This window comes from Spermophilus citellus, assembly GCF_964194105.1.
Source record: "Spermophilus citellus genome assembly, chromosome: 14".
Taxonomy (NCBI): domain Eukaryota; kingdom Metazoa; phylum Chordata; class Mammalia; order Rodentia; family Sciuridae; genus Spermophilus; species Spermophilus citellus.
Window position 1 is genome coordinate 30158556 of NC_138194.1, and position 14744 is coordinate 30173299.

Sequence of the window (14744 nt, forward strand, 5' to 3'; positions counted from 1 at the left end):
CATTTACCAAATAATCATATTTTTTCTCATTTAATTTAATAATACAACAATTGATATTAATAGATCCCACTTAGTTGAGCCATCCTTGCATTGTATAGTTTTATTAAAATAAAGCAGTGCTTAGTGGTTGAACATTTTATTTGGATTTTTACAGATATGTTTCATTTTATGCAATTTTTGTTTGATGTTAACATTAGAATTATTTTGTCCTCATGGAAATAGTTAAAAACTTTTTTCTATTCTTTTCTGCCTCTGGGATAACCTCGTATTATCAGAAATGATCTGCTTCTATCTAAACTGGATAGAGTGTTTCAGAAGCAGATTTTTTTTTTACTTCATTTCAATTCTTTTGCAATTTTTATTCTGTTTCTACTTCTTGTTATTTGTGTAGTCAATCTGGGTTTATAGTACTGTAATAAATATGTTCTTAGGAAACAATTCTTTTGGGAACAAAAACCAAATTATGATGCTATAATGAAGACTGAATAAGTCAATACTTGATGTTCCTCTAAATTCTGTTAGTATATGATTTTAGGATACTGATAATGTTGCAAAAACAGTAATAATGATTATGGATGTATTTATTTCCATAGAGTAAGTTAAAAGTCGTCTTTCTACTACATAACAGTAAAAACTCTTCATTTCCTTTTACATATAAATTAAATAGCATCTTGTTCCTAAAAGCTCTATTTAAGGGGAAATAAACGTTTGACAAAACATTAGAGTTCTTCATATACAGCAAAGCAGAAAAAAAAATATTTGAAGTTTGGAAAGGATGGTGTCAGAAAACATATGGATACATTTTGGAAATCATTGATAATCCACATTTAGGATAATTAAAAACAAACTATAATACTCAAAGAAGAAACTACCAAAAAATTTTAACAGAAAGTGATTAACATTAAAATTTTATGAAGTGGCATTATGTTTTCTAGAATGGCATACATTTTCTCAACCTATTACTGTAACAGCCTGTATCATACTATTTATCATACTTAGTTTCTAAGCCATGTATACATACATATGTGTGTGTGTGTGTGTGTGTGTGTGTGTGTGTGTGTGTGTGTAGTGAAAAACTAGTACAGAGGTACAGTTCTCAAGAGATGCCCATGCATTCAGTCATCCTAGCTTCATGTAAGTCGGGAAAATTCATGAATTATTTAAAATCTGGACCAAAACCTCAACTGATTTATCAGAACTGTTTATTGTAGCTGTTTTCTCAAAAGAAGACCATTTTATATCCAGGATATGACTAATTTATAAAGCTAAAAGGGAGAGGAAAATCAATCCATAGGTTGCAGCTGTAGGTTGGAAAAATATATGGTCTGAAAGAGGAAGGAGAAAGAAAGGCTAAGATTCAATTAAATGGGAATGAATAATTTGCTATGAAGAACTTAATAGCTTTTCCAAATACATTCTGTTCAATTACTTCCTTCCTGGTGTGACTACTCTCTGTGTTAATAGGGCTCTAACTGGGTGTGATGGCTCACCACATTCAGGCAGAAGAGATAGGATGGTAGGCGGCAGGAATACCCATTTAGGAAATAGGTTCCCGACATCCTATTAAAATTAGAGATCCTCACACTAACAACCTCTTTTGAGTTATTATTATGTTTATTATTGTTTTTCTCTAAAATACATAAATATTACAGGGAAATTCTATCCACAAAGTTATTTAATGAAATAGTTCATGGGATACTACCATTATAAACATTAACCAAGCTGGATACTGAGAGAATGCACATAGGATGGAAAAGTTGTGATGCAATTTTTGGATTGGAATGAAGTGACCAAATCATGGATGAAGTATTTAAGAAGGTGAAGATGATCTACGTAAGCTTTTTCTGTTTTCTTTCTTTTTTTAGTCTTTCTTTCATTTTTCATTCAGTAAACATATATTTAACAGGCAGCCCTGCTAAATAATGGAGATAAAAATATAAAACACTGTGGGCTGTACCTAGAGAAGCTCATAAACTGGATAAAGAAAAACATAATTACCCATTTTTTTGCACTTAATAAAGTCAATGTGCTTTTGGGTTTTCTAGGGAGAGCAAAAGTTCTAATTATGTTCCCATAAATAAAGCTGGACTGGCTTATTGTCTTAGCATAATTTCCACATGTACTTGATACAAGACTTAGTAATCACCACAGAATTCCTCCCGAAGCTAGGATATGCAAATACATATTTGGAAATAAAGCTGGGATACTAGAACATATTGTTTCAATCATTATTTCAAATGCATAATTTATGTCCCATAAGTAATCTGAAATAAAAGGTCCCGTATACTGGGAGTAACCATCACTTTAATACAGTTCAAACTTGCATTATTGTTGTTTTAGTTCATAGTTATACTTTCATTTGTCTCTAGAAGCCAAATATATTAATTATTTTCAAAAATAAAGTTTTATGTATAAGTTGTCTTTGTGACTTCTTTGTCAAGACATTACTTAACCTTTGCAATCATCCTTTGAAACAAGGTATTCTGATTTTCAGATAAGAAGACCAGAGTTCAATGAAGCCACATCACATGTCTTTCCCAAAACATGTGATGTGGCTTCATTGAACTCTGGTCTTCTTATCTGAAAATAAGATTAGAAGGTGGGAATGGGATTTAACTCAAATCTGACAACTAAGCCTTTTCATTAAGCCTTTAAAGATAATTATAAATAAGGACAACATGAGGTGACCAGGGGAATAAGCAGAATGGAAAGCAATAACAATAACAAATACAGACATGGGCAATCCATGTGACAGCCCCTCACATGGTCTGCCCCCTGGTTCTCAGCACATGAACTCCTGGGAACCATTGGTAATGAGTCCTTATTGTTCTATGCCCACTAGACACCTGACCAACTGTCCTTAGGCCACATCATCTGGCCCATCTCTCTTGGTTCACTCTCTGTCAATGTTTGGAGTCCTGGTGACAGGATGACTCCTGAAGACAGATCTCAAAGAACATTTTTTTGTGGCCTCAACTATTTTTCTAAGACACAAACTCCCTGTGGCTGTGTTTTTGGTGGCCTCCACTAGAGGCCACTAGTGAGCACAGAGCAGAAGCAGAAGGATAATATGAAAAATGCTGGTGAACCTAGCGTATACAGTTAACACTGTGACACTGGGCTGTTCAGAGTTTGTTAAGAGGGTGGATCTCATGTGAAATGTTCTTTCCACAAAAACCAACCAACCACACAACAAACCAACTGAAAATAAGAGAACACAGAGATATGTCTAGTACCTTGGTCGTAGTATTTGCATAGATTCAGACTTACATATTGTAAATGTCAAATATGTGCTGTACTTTGTATATCAACTACACCTAAATAAAGATGCTTTAACAGATGCTAATGAGTGAATATGACTGGCTTCATAAAGCCACACCGGTAATTTATTGGGAGAATACCATATCTCAGTAGGGAACTGGGGGCAAGGTTGTGGAGTTTCTCATAGAGCACTACACTGATAGGACCCTGTGGCAATGCCTTTCACACTTTGTCTTTGTATTCTCAGTTTTAATTTCTTCAAAAAAGAATCTGCCTGTCCACACTATAGGACAGTAACCGGGAGGGTATGGAGACCAGTGGTATACACCTTTGTATTAAGGTATTCCTTTAAAGGAGGGATATGTTTTCAGTTGGACAACTTCCCTTAGAGTGATGTCTACCATATAAAAAATTATCATCTTTACCTTTTTGGTAGAATTTGTTCCTAATTTTTCAATTATTAAAGAAGGAAAACTTGTTTCTTATCAAATTTTTAGTTTATTCCAGAACTTGAGCATCTTTGGAGGACAAAAATGAATGGTTGAAGCTGTGTATCAGGGCATCTTGTTGATTTAAGGTATGTCTCCCTTTCTTGATTTATGGAATGATATTTGTGTATGTTCTTCCTTCCTCTCTTAAGTTTTCAGGGCAGACAGGCATTCTTACAATCGCTCAGACAGTTCAAATTAATTTGAGAGCTTTGATATCCAAGCCACAGAACACATAAAGTAAGCTCAATAGGATTTTCAGACTGAACAAAAATTCACCATTAGATTTCAAGAAACTGACAACTTTTCTTTCTTTCGTTCCAAGTATGATCTTCCCCCAATACTGCCATAAATTCCAAAAATGTTTACAGTTGAATTTACTCAGCAAACATTTATTCAACATCTATACCACATGTGGAATTGCACTGGATGTTGGAAATATAGCAAAGAATAATATAGAGTCCTCATAGTCTAACAGAATATAGACCTCATAGTCTAACAGAAAAGACCAACACACAGGCACAGAGTCACGACATACATGCAAATGCATTTTAAAGGGAGCCCAGGGTGGCTTTCAGAATGGTGGGAAGGAATGCTCCACAGACACTCTCCCCAGCAAAACAGCAATAACTAGAAAATTTGTAAAATTATATATGAATTATCTAGAAATAACTCTAAGGGCATCCATCCAACAGGGAAACATTGATTTAAGAAAATCTACAGAATTGAAATAAGAACAGCAAGAGTCTGTAACATTTGAGCCATGATGTTTTCCTCTATGCCCTCTTAGCTTGGTGTCATAGAAAATCTTCCACAGCCATGTGTGGCTGAGAAACACTGCTCCCTCCAGTCTCTTTGTACTCTAGGGCTACATTTTCTCCTTGAGAAATGAAGTCCACCATCATTCCTGATCCTTCCCCCTGAGATACATGACATGGAAACTTTTTTTCAGATTATCACATCTTAGAGGTCCGAGTTACTATCTTTCATCCCATCCCAGCTCATGGGATAGAAGTTTTACCCTAAACACAGAAGGCTAAGATCACTCGATCCTGATCACCATATCCTCAACTTACTTATAGGTCAGACATATGCTGGGAAATATAAATTAATAAGACCAAGGACTAAGAGCCTTATTTTAGTCAGCTTTTTCACTGCTGTGACTAAAGGATCTGACCAGAACAACTATAGGGGAATAAGAAATTTATTTGAGGGCTCACAGTAACAGAGGTCTTGGTCCATAGAAGGCGGGTTCCATTCCTCAGCGTTGGAGGTGACGCTGAACATCATGGTGGACAGGGTGGCAGAAGGAAGCAGCTCACATCATGGTTATCAAGAAGGAGAGGACAGAGAGAGAGAGAGAGAGAGAGAGAGAGAGAGAGAGAGAGAGAGAGAGACCTCTTGTCAGATACAAATATATACCCCAAAGCTACACCCCAGCTTCCACCTCCTCCAGCCATACCCTGCTACTTCAGTTACCACTCAGTTAATCCCTATCAGGGGATTAAATCACTAATTGGGTTAAGGCTTTCACAGCCCAATAATTTCTTCTCTGAACCTGTGAGATTTGGGGGGACACCACATCTAAACCATAACAAGTCCCCCCTAGAACACTATCCTTATGAGGGAGTCACTCTGGGAGGAGTGATCCTCTGTTCCCACCTTTAGTCTCAAAGCAGAGATACAGAGATCAAAATTAGCCTGAAATAAAAAATAAATAGCAAGAGGAGTTTTGGTAAATGCACAAGTGTATGAAAACTTACACATCCCTAAAGAAACAATGAGTCACATAAGGGTAATTAAAAAATAATTGGAGGTTATTGGAAAATGTAAGAATAACATATAAAAACTAAGCACATATAAGCTAAAGTATTTCTAAGATGAAAACTTATAGGTATAAATGCTTATTTCCATAAACAAAAAAGATCCAAGTCAGTAACCTAAATTCTACTTTAATAACAAGAAAAAATAAACTAAATCCAAGACAAACAATAGAAAAGAAGTAAGATTAAAGTGAAAATAAATAAAATAGGAAAAAGGAAAGTAATTAATAGAATCAACAAATAAATAATAAAATTTTTATTCTTTGAAAAAAAATCAACCAAATTGAGAAACTATTAACTAACTCTTTATCTCCCCCACCAAAAATTTCCAAGAACCAAATTACTAAACACAGAAATGCAATAGGAGACATCATAACAGACCTTCCAGAAATAAAAAAGATCATAAGATTATACCATGAACAACTAAGCCAAAAATTTGATAACTTAAATGAAATGAGTCAACTCCTGGAAAAATACAATAAAAAGATTCAGTAAAAGTAAAAAAAAAATACAAATAGACCTCTAACAAATAAATGCATTCAATTAGTAATTAAAAATGCCTCTCACAGGGGTGGGGAGTGCCAATATAATTTAGTGGTAGAATGCTTGCCTCTCATGCAAAAGGTACTGTTTTCAATTCTCAATCCCCAAAAATAAATAATTGAATTGAATTGATTTACATCAAACACCTCTCACAAGTAAAACCCTGGATTTAGGTGGCTTTACTAGTGAATTATATTAAATATTTAGAAAAACATATTTGGAAAAAAATATTTAGAAAAAAAATTAGGAAAAAAACCCTCATTCAACAAGTTATTTTGATAACCAAGCTGACAGTATCAAAAACAAATAACAGATCAACATTATATATATATATATATATATATATATATATATATATATATATATACAGAAATCATTAACAAAATGATAATAAATTACATCCATGATGTATTCAAATGATTATGCACATAAGCAAGTGACATTTGGCCCAGTTATACAAGGTTAGTTTAACATACAAAAATAAAATAACATAGGAATAGTAATAAAATAAAGAGCAAAAAACACATGGTCATATCAATAGATGAAGAAGGTACTGGGCAAAGTCAAACACTGTCATGATAAAAATATTCAACAAAATAAGTATAGAAGGGAACTTCTTTTGCTTGAGAAACATAATATTAAATGAAAGAAACCAGTCACCAAAGACCATGCAGTATATGATTTCATTTAAATGACATGTTACCAGGCAAACAAACATAGGCAAAGTGTATATTAGTGCTTAGAGCCTGGAGAGGTCGAGAGGACCAATTTGTAATGGATATGAGGTTTTCAAGGGCTTTGAAATTAGATGTTAATGATGGTTGGCCAACTCTGTAAAAATAATACAATTCATTGAATTTTACATTGAAGTGGGTGAATTGTTTTGGTATGTGAATTTTTAATCTTAAAAGTCAAAGTGTAAAATGCATGATTAGGCAGATAGGCATAACATTATTTCCAAGTTAAGGATATAGAGGTGGTTATCACCCATCATATGACTGGGCAAAGGAGTCAAAGCAAAGAAGGAAACTTCTAGGAGAAGAGGGCAGAGCTGCCCACTGAGTGTCGTTTGCCTGGAAAAAGGGAGGAAGGGTAGGACTGGAATGGTAGGCAGAGAGAATGGCGCGAGTGTACAGCAGAGATAAGACAGAGCATGGCAAATCTAAATAATGGTGACGTGAGTCTCATCTGTGCCATGTAGACATGGCAGGTCATCTGGAAAGAAGTAAAACGGGAGGGATTAGAAGAGACAAGATTGCGAAGGGCAGATGCCATGCTAAAGTATTAGGATGTTGGCCAGAAAGCACTGATGGGCTGCTACATAATTTTAAGCAATGAAATAATATTGTTCAGGTTTTTGAAATTTAGAATAGTTGCTTTTGTAGCAGGACTGAAGGCAGTTAAACAGGAGACAGAGAGACAGGGAAGGGGCCTGGTGATCCAGAAATGGCTTGAATAAAGGGCAAGACTCAAAGCTCTTCAATGTATATGCTTTAACACACCCTCAGGTTTCACCCAGCTCTGTGTTGAGATCAACATCTGTTGTGTAACTTCAACCAAAGTTGGAATACTCGATTCTTATAATTAAATTCAATTTGTCCTGGAGATTCCAGATCTAAAGATCCTGCTTCAGATCTAGAGTCCATTATTCCCAAGTTAAGGATGTAGAAGTGGTTATCACCCATCCTATGAGACACTATATATATAAATGTCATCGGAGACAAACTCACTGCCAGGCAAATTGCACACTCACACTGCATATACCTAAGTCATAAATGAAAATTTATCAACAAGCTTCTCTGCTTCCCATCTGTTTCATTGACTCTTTTGGCTTCTGAATTTTGTGATTATGAAGGATTTGCTTCTTATATTCTGAGTTTGAAAATATAAAGCATTGTTCTAAAAATTTTCTTTCTGAAGCCCGTCAGATACCAATTACAAACCGTATTGACGGTGGCATGGAGCCTAATGAGCCTGTCCTCAAGGATACAGAAGGGATACATTTGGAGAAATGAATGACACACCATGGGGCCCCAAAAGCCAGATGGATGATTTCATTCCTATTAACTGAGTATTTGTGGTGTTTCAGAAATAGCTGTTATACCCGGAGGGGAACATAGTTCTATTTGTGATTAACCTATGGTCATTTTAGCAAAACTATAACAGGTGGAAAAAGAATTGCATGCCAACTAAATAAATGAATATCATCCCCTAATTTATACTTCAGTCAATCACTCACTAATGTATGTGAGTTAGTAGATAATATGGTCCTAATTTTACAGGTTAAGTGGTAATAAGTTATGTAATTTGTAGAAAGCCAACAATCAGATAAAGACGAAGTCTTGGGGGACAATTGTTGTTTAGGTTCCGGGCTTCCCCTATGTGCCAGGAATCCCTAAGGATTGTCCAGTTGATCTCATTCCAGAGTTTTCCATTTTAAGCTACCTTGTCATGAGAGTTAGAGGAGCCCTTGAAGAGTTCAAGCTATCTAAAAGAGTTCAAACCTTTTAAAATTAAACCCCCATTTGCCTCCAATGTCATTCACTTGTAATCGCCCCTTCAAACTTAGGTAATTCCCTTCCTTAGGGAAATGTTTGTTGATACCCATGTGACTTCCTATCATGGCCACTTTGAGATTGTGCCTCTCAGTTCTCTGATAGCAGGGAGAATAATGGATTCTATCTGTGCATCTCTCTTTACCTCCACTTGAGAGGCTGCTCCTAGTCAATGACAGAACAAGGTAGGAAGATAGGGGATTCTCTGGCAGGTTTCTCTGACTCTTGGACCTCCGGAGCAACTCATCAAAACAAAACTTAACTTAGTGCTTAGACCTGCATTATGAGCTCATCACTCTCCTATTGCTTCTATTGTTTTCTCCCATTTCCCAATAAGGTTTGGGGGTATGCATCTTGGAGAACCTGGACTAACACACCTGTTGTACTATTATGGCACCATATTCTTTCATTGTGTCTATAACATGCATCTCAGTTTGTAATTACATGTTCTTTTGGTGCAATTATTCAATTAATGTCTTTGCCTTCTGCTAGATTTATAAGGCTAGAAGAGTACAGACTTTTCTGTTTTATTCCCCAATATGCTCTGTATACCCAGTACAGTGCCTGGCACCTACCAGCTGCTCAATAAGCCCTGCTTGAATTAGTGGATAAAGAAAAAAATCTGTAAATAAACAAAATCAAATTTATTATAATGACACATATGACAGAGAGGTAAACAATGGCATGAACAGTTCTTATCATTCTCTTGATATAATCAGGAAGAAAGTGTTTTAAGGAATCTAACAAAAAAATAGCTTTTGTCATATTCAAGTTATTTCTTTTTTTAAATTTTTTTATTGGTTGTGCACAACATTACAAAGCTCTTGACATATCATATTTCATACATTAGATTCAAGTGGGTTATGAACTCCCAGTTTTTACCCCAAATGCAGATTGCAGAATCACGTCGGTTACACATCCACAATTTTACATAATACCCTATTAGTAATTGTTGTATTCTGATACATTTCCTATCCTCTACTATCCCCCCTCCCCTTCCCTCACATCTTCTCTCTCTACCCCATCTACTGTAATTCATTTCTCTCCTAGTTTATTTTCCCATTCCCCTCACAACCTCTTATATGTAATTTTGTATAGCAATGAGGGTCTCCCTTCATTTCCATGCAATTTCCCTTTTCTCTCTCTTTCCCTTCCATCTCATGTCTCTGTTTATTGTTAATCTTTTCTTCCTGCTCTTCCTCCCTGCTCTGTTCATAGTTGCTCTCATTATATCAAAGAAGACATTTGGTATTTGTTTTTTAGGGATTGGCTAGCTTCACTAAGCATAATCTGCTCTAGTGCCATCCATTTCCCTGCAAATTCCATGATTTTGTCATTTTTTAGTGCTGCGTAATACTCCATGGTGTATAAATGCCACATTTTTTTTATCCATTCATCTATTAAAGGGCATCTGGGTTGGTTCCACAGTATAGCTATTGTGAATTGTGCTGCTATGAACATTGATGTGGCAGTATCCCTGTAGTACGCTCTTTTAAGGTCTTCAGGGTAGAGTCCCAGAAGGGCAATAGCTGGGTCAAATGGTGGTTCCATTCCCAGGAATTCCAGGAATTCCCAGGAATCTCCATACTGCTTTCCAAATTGGCCGCACTAATTTGCAGTCCCACCAGCAATGTATAAGTGTACCCTTTTCTCTACATCCTCGCCAGCACTTGTTGTTGTTTGACTTCATAGTGTCTGCCAATCTTACTGGAGTGAGTTGGTATCTTAGGGTGGTTTTGATTTGCATTTCTCTGACTGCTAGAGATGGTGAGCATTTTTTCATGTACTTGTTGATTGATTGTATATCCTCCTCTGAGAAGTGTCTGTTCAGGTCCTTGGCCCATTTGTTGATTGGGTTATTTGTTATCTTATTGTCTAATTTTTTGAGTTCTTTGTATACTCTGGATATTAGGGCTCTATCTGAAGTGTGAGGAGTAAAGATTTGTTCCCAGGATGTAGGCTCCCTATTTACCTCTCTTATTGTTTCTCTTGCTGAGAAAAAACTTTTTAGTTTAAGTGAGTCCCATTTGTTGATTCTTGTTATTAACTCTTGTGCTATGGGTGTCTTATTAAGGAATTTGGAGCCAAACCCCACAATATGGAGATCGGAGCCAACTTTTTCTTCTATCAGACGCAGAGTTTCTGATTTGATATCAAGCTCCTTGATCCATTTTGAGTTAACTTTTGTGCATGGCGAGAGAAGGGGATTCAGTTTCATTTTGTTGCATATGGATTTCCAGTTTTCCCAACACCATTTGTTGAAGATGCTATCCTTCCTCCATTGCATGCTTTTAGCCCCTTTATCAAATATAAGATAGTTGTAACTTTGTGGATTAGTCTCTGTGTCCTCTATTCTATACCATTGGTCCACCCGCCTGTTTTGGTACCAGTACCATGCTGTTTTTGTCACTATTGCTCTGTAATATAGTTTGAAATCTGGTATCGCTATACCGCCTGATTCACACTTCCTGCTTAGAATCGCTTTTGCTATTCTGGGTCTTTTATTTGTCCATATGAATTTCATGATTGCTTTATCTATTTCTACAAGAAATGCCTTTGAGATTTTGATTGACATTGCGTTAAACCTATAGAGAACTTTTGGTAATATCACCATTTTGATGATGTTAGTTCTGCCTATCCATGAACAGGGCATATTTTTCCATCTTCTAAGATCTTCTTCTACTTCTCTCTTTAGGGTTCTGTAGTTTTCATTATATAAATTTTCACCTCTTTTGTTAGGTTGATTCCCAAGTATTTTTTTTTTTGAGGATATTGTGAATGGAGTGTTTTTCCTCATTTCCGTTTCAGAAGTTTTGTCGCTGATATACAGAAATGCCTTTGATTTATGCGTGTTGATTTTATATCCTGCCACTTTGATGAATTCATTTATTAGTTCTAGTAGTTTCTTTGTAGATCCTTTTGGGTCTTCTAGGTATAGAATCATGTCATCCACAAATAGTGATAATTTAAGTTCTTCTTTTCCTATTTTTATGCCTTTAATTTCTCTCGTCTGTCTAATTGCTCTGGCCAATGTTTCGAGAACTATGTTGAACAGATGTGGTGAGAGAGGGCATCCCTGTTTTGTTCCAGATTTTAGAGGGAATGCCTTCAATTTTTCTCCATTCAGAATGATGCTAGCCTGAGGCTTAGCATAAATTGCTTTTATAATGTTGAGGTAAGTTCCTGTTATCCCTAGTTTTTCTAGAGTTTTGAACATAAAGGGATGCTTTACTTTGTCGAATGCTTTTTCTGCGTCTATCGAGATGATCATATGGTTCTTATCTTTAAGTCTATTGATGTGGTGAATAACATTTATTGATTTCCGTATATTGAACCAGCCTTGCATCCCAGGGATGAATCCTACTTGATCATGGTGCACAATTTTTTCGATGTGTTTTTGAATCCGATTTGCCAGAATTTTATTGAGGATTTTTGCATCTAGGTTCATTAGAGATATTGGTCTGTAGTTTTCTTTCTTTGAGGTGTCTTTGTCTGGTTTCGGAATCAGGGTGATGTTGGCCTCATAGAATGAATTTGGAAGAGATCCCTCTTTTTCGATTTCCTGAAATAACTTGAAAAGTATTGGTATTAATTCTTCTTTAAAGGTTTTGTAAAACTCCGCTGTATACCCATCCGGTCCTGGGCTTTTCTTGGCTGGTAGTCTTTTGATGGCTTCTTCAATTTCATCCATTGATATTGGTCTGTTCAAATTGTGTGTATCCTCCTGACTCAGTCTGGGCAAATCATATGACTTAAGAAATTTATTGATGTCTTCACTATCTTCTATTTTATTGGAATATAGGTTTTCAAAATAATTTCTAATTGTCTTCTGTGTTTCTGTAGCATCTGTTGTGATATTGCCTTTTTCATCCCGTATGTTAGTAATTTGAGTTCTCTCTCTTCTTCTCTTTGTTAGCATGGCTAAGGGTCTATTGATCTTTATCAGGAGATAGAGATTATAAAAAAATCAAACAATAATTCTAGAAATGAAGGAAACTATAAACCAAATTAAAAACTCAAATGAGAGTATCACTAACAGAGTGGAGCAAGTAGAAGCCAGAACGTCAGATAATGAAGACAAAATATATCATCTTGAAAAGAGTCTAGCCAACTCAGAAAGGCAGGTAAAAAATCACAAGAAAAACATCCAAGAGATATGGGATAACAAAAAAACCAAACTTAAGAGTCATCAGGATAGAGGAAGGTATAGAGATTCAAACCAAGGGAATGAGTAACCTGCTGAATGAAATAATTACAGAGAACTTTCCAGAAATAAAAAAGGAAATGGATATACAAATTGTAGATGCATACAGGACACCGAGCATACAAAATCACAGTAGAACAACACCAAGACACATTGTTATGAAGATATCCAATATACAGAACAAAGAGAAAATATTAAAATCTACAAGAGAAAAGAGGCAGATTACATTCGGGGTAAACCAATAAGGTTAACAACGGATTTTTCATCACAGACGCTGAAAGCAAGAAGGTCCTGGAACAATGTATTTCAAACACTGAAAGACAATGGATGCCAACCAAGAATTTTTTTATTTCCTCCTTTATGTCTTCTGTAACCCATTGATCATTCAGTAACATATTGTTCATTTTCCATGTGATGTAGGATTTTTCCTTCCTTCTTTTATCATTGATTTCCCTTTTCATTCCATTATGATCAGATAAAATGCATGGTATTATCTCCACCCCTTTATATTTACTGAGGGTTGCCCTATGGCATAATATATGGTCTATTTTTGAGAAGGATCCATGTGCTGCTGAGAAAAAATGTCCTTGAAGAAATAACTTGATTTTTTTTAATATTCTCTATCTCCTGATAAAGATGCTTAACTTCTTCTTTTATCTGTTTATGTAATTCGTTTTCAATGAAAGATTTTTATTTCATTGTCATACCTGAAGCTTAATTTTGCTGGATACAGAAAAAAAGTATATCCACTTGATGATGGTTAATAAATTCTATATATGTCAGTTAAGTCTAGGTTATTGATTGTGTTATTGAGTTCTATAGTTTCTTTATTTAACTTTTGTTTGGAGGATCTGTCCAATGGTGAGAGAGTTGTGTTGAAGTCACCCATAATTATTGCGTTGTGGTCTATTTGATTCTTGAACTTGAGGAGAATTTGTTTTATGAATGTCGCAGCACCATTACTTGGTGCATAAATATTGATAATTGTTATGTCTTGTTGGTGAATGGTTCCTTTTAACAGTATATAATGTCCTTCCTTATCCCTTTTGATTAACTTAGTCTTGAAGTCGATTTTATTCGATATGAGGATGGCCACCCCTGCTTGCTTACGAGGACCGTGTGCGTGGTATATTTTTTCAATAGTTTCTTTTGTTTCAATTTCATTGATTTCCGCTCTGATTTTAATTATTTCTTGCCTTCTGCTACATTTGCTGTTGTTTTGCTCTTCCTTTTCTAGGGCTTTAAGATGAAGTGTGAGCTCATTTATTTGTTGTTTTTTTCTTTTTTTGAGGAATGACCTCTTAAAACTGCTTTCACTGTGTCCCATAGATTCCAATATATTGTGTCTGTATTTTCTCTGCCCTTCTTTGTCCTCCATCTTATGCTCATTGTCATTTTCTTTGTTCGCTCTTGCTCATACAGGCAGGTCTGAGTTTGAATCTCAATTTGGCTGTTTTCTGGCTGGATAACTTTTGTAAGTCCTTACTCTGTCTGAGAACTACTTCTTTATTTCATAAAACCTGGGTTAACAACAATAAAATTAGCAGTTCTGACATAATGAACATAAATGGGTTATCATATGACCTAGCACAAAATTTTTACTCAATAAATGTCATTAGTACTTTTATTTTCACCCTCTGCATCATATTTCTAAAACACCACTTACAGTCAGACTGGAATCACATATCTAAAACTTTCTGCTTATGATTAACTCATCTTTTATACATTCACAGGTAAGGAAAATTTTAGATTGGAACATGTGTGTTAGGGTAAGAACATGTATTTATAAAGTAATGAAAAATGTATGAATTAGGAGATGAAGATGAAGCTCTTTCCGATCATTACATCTTCTAAAACCAAATAAATGATA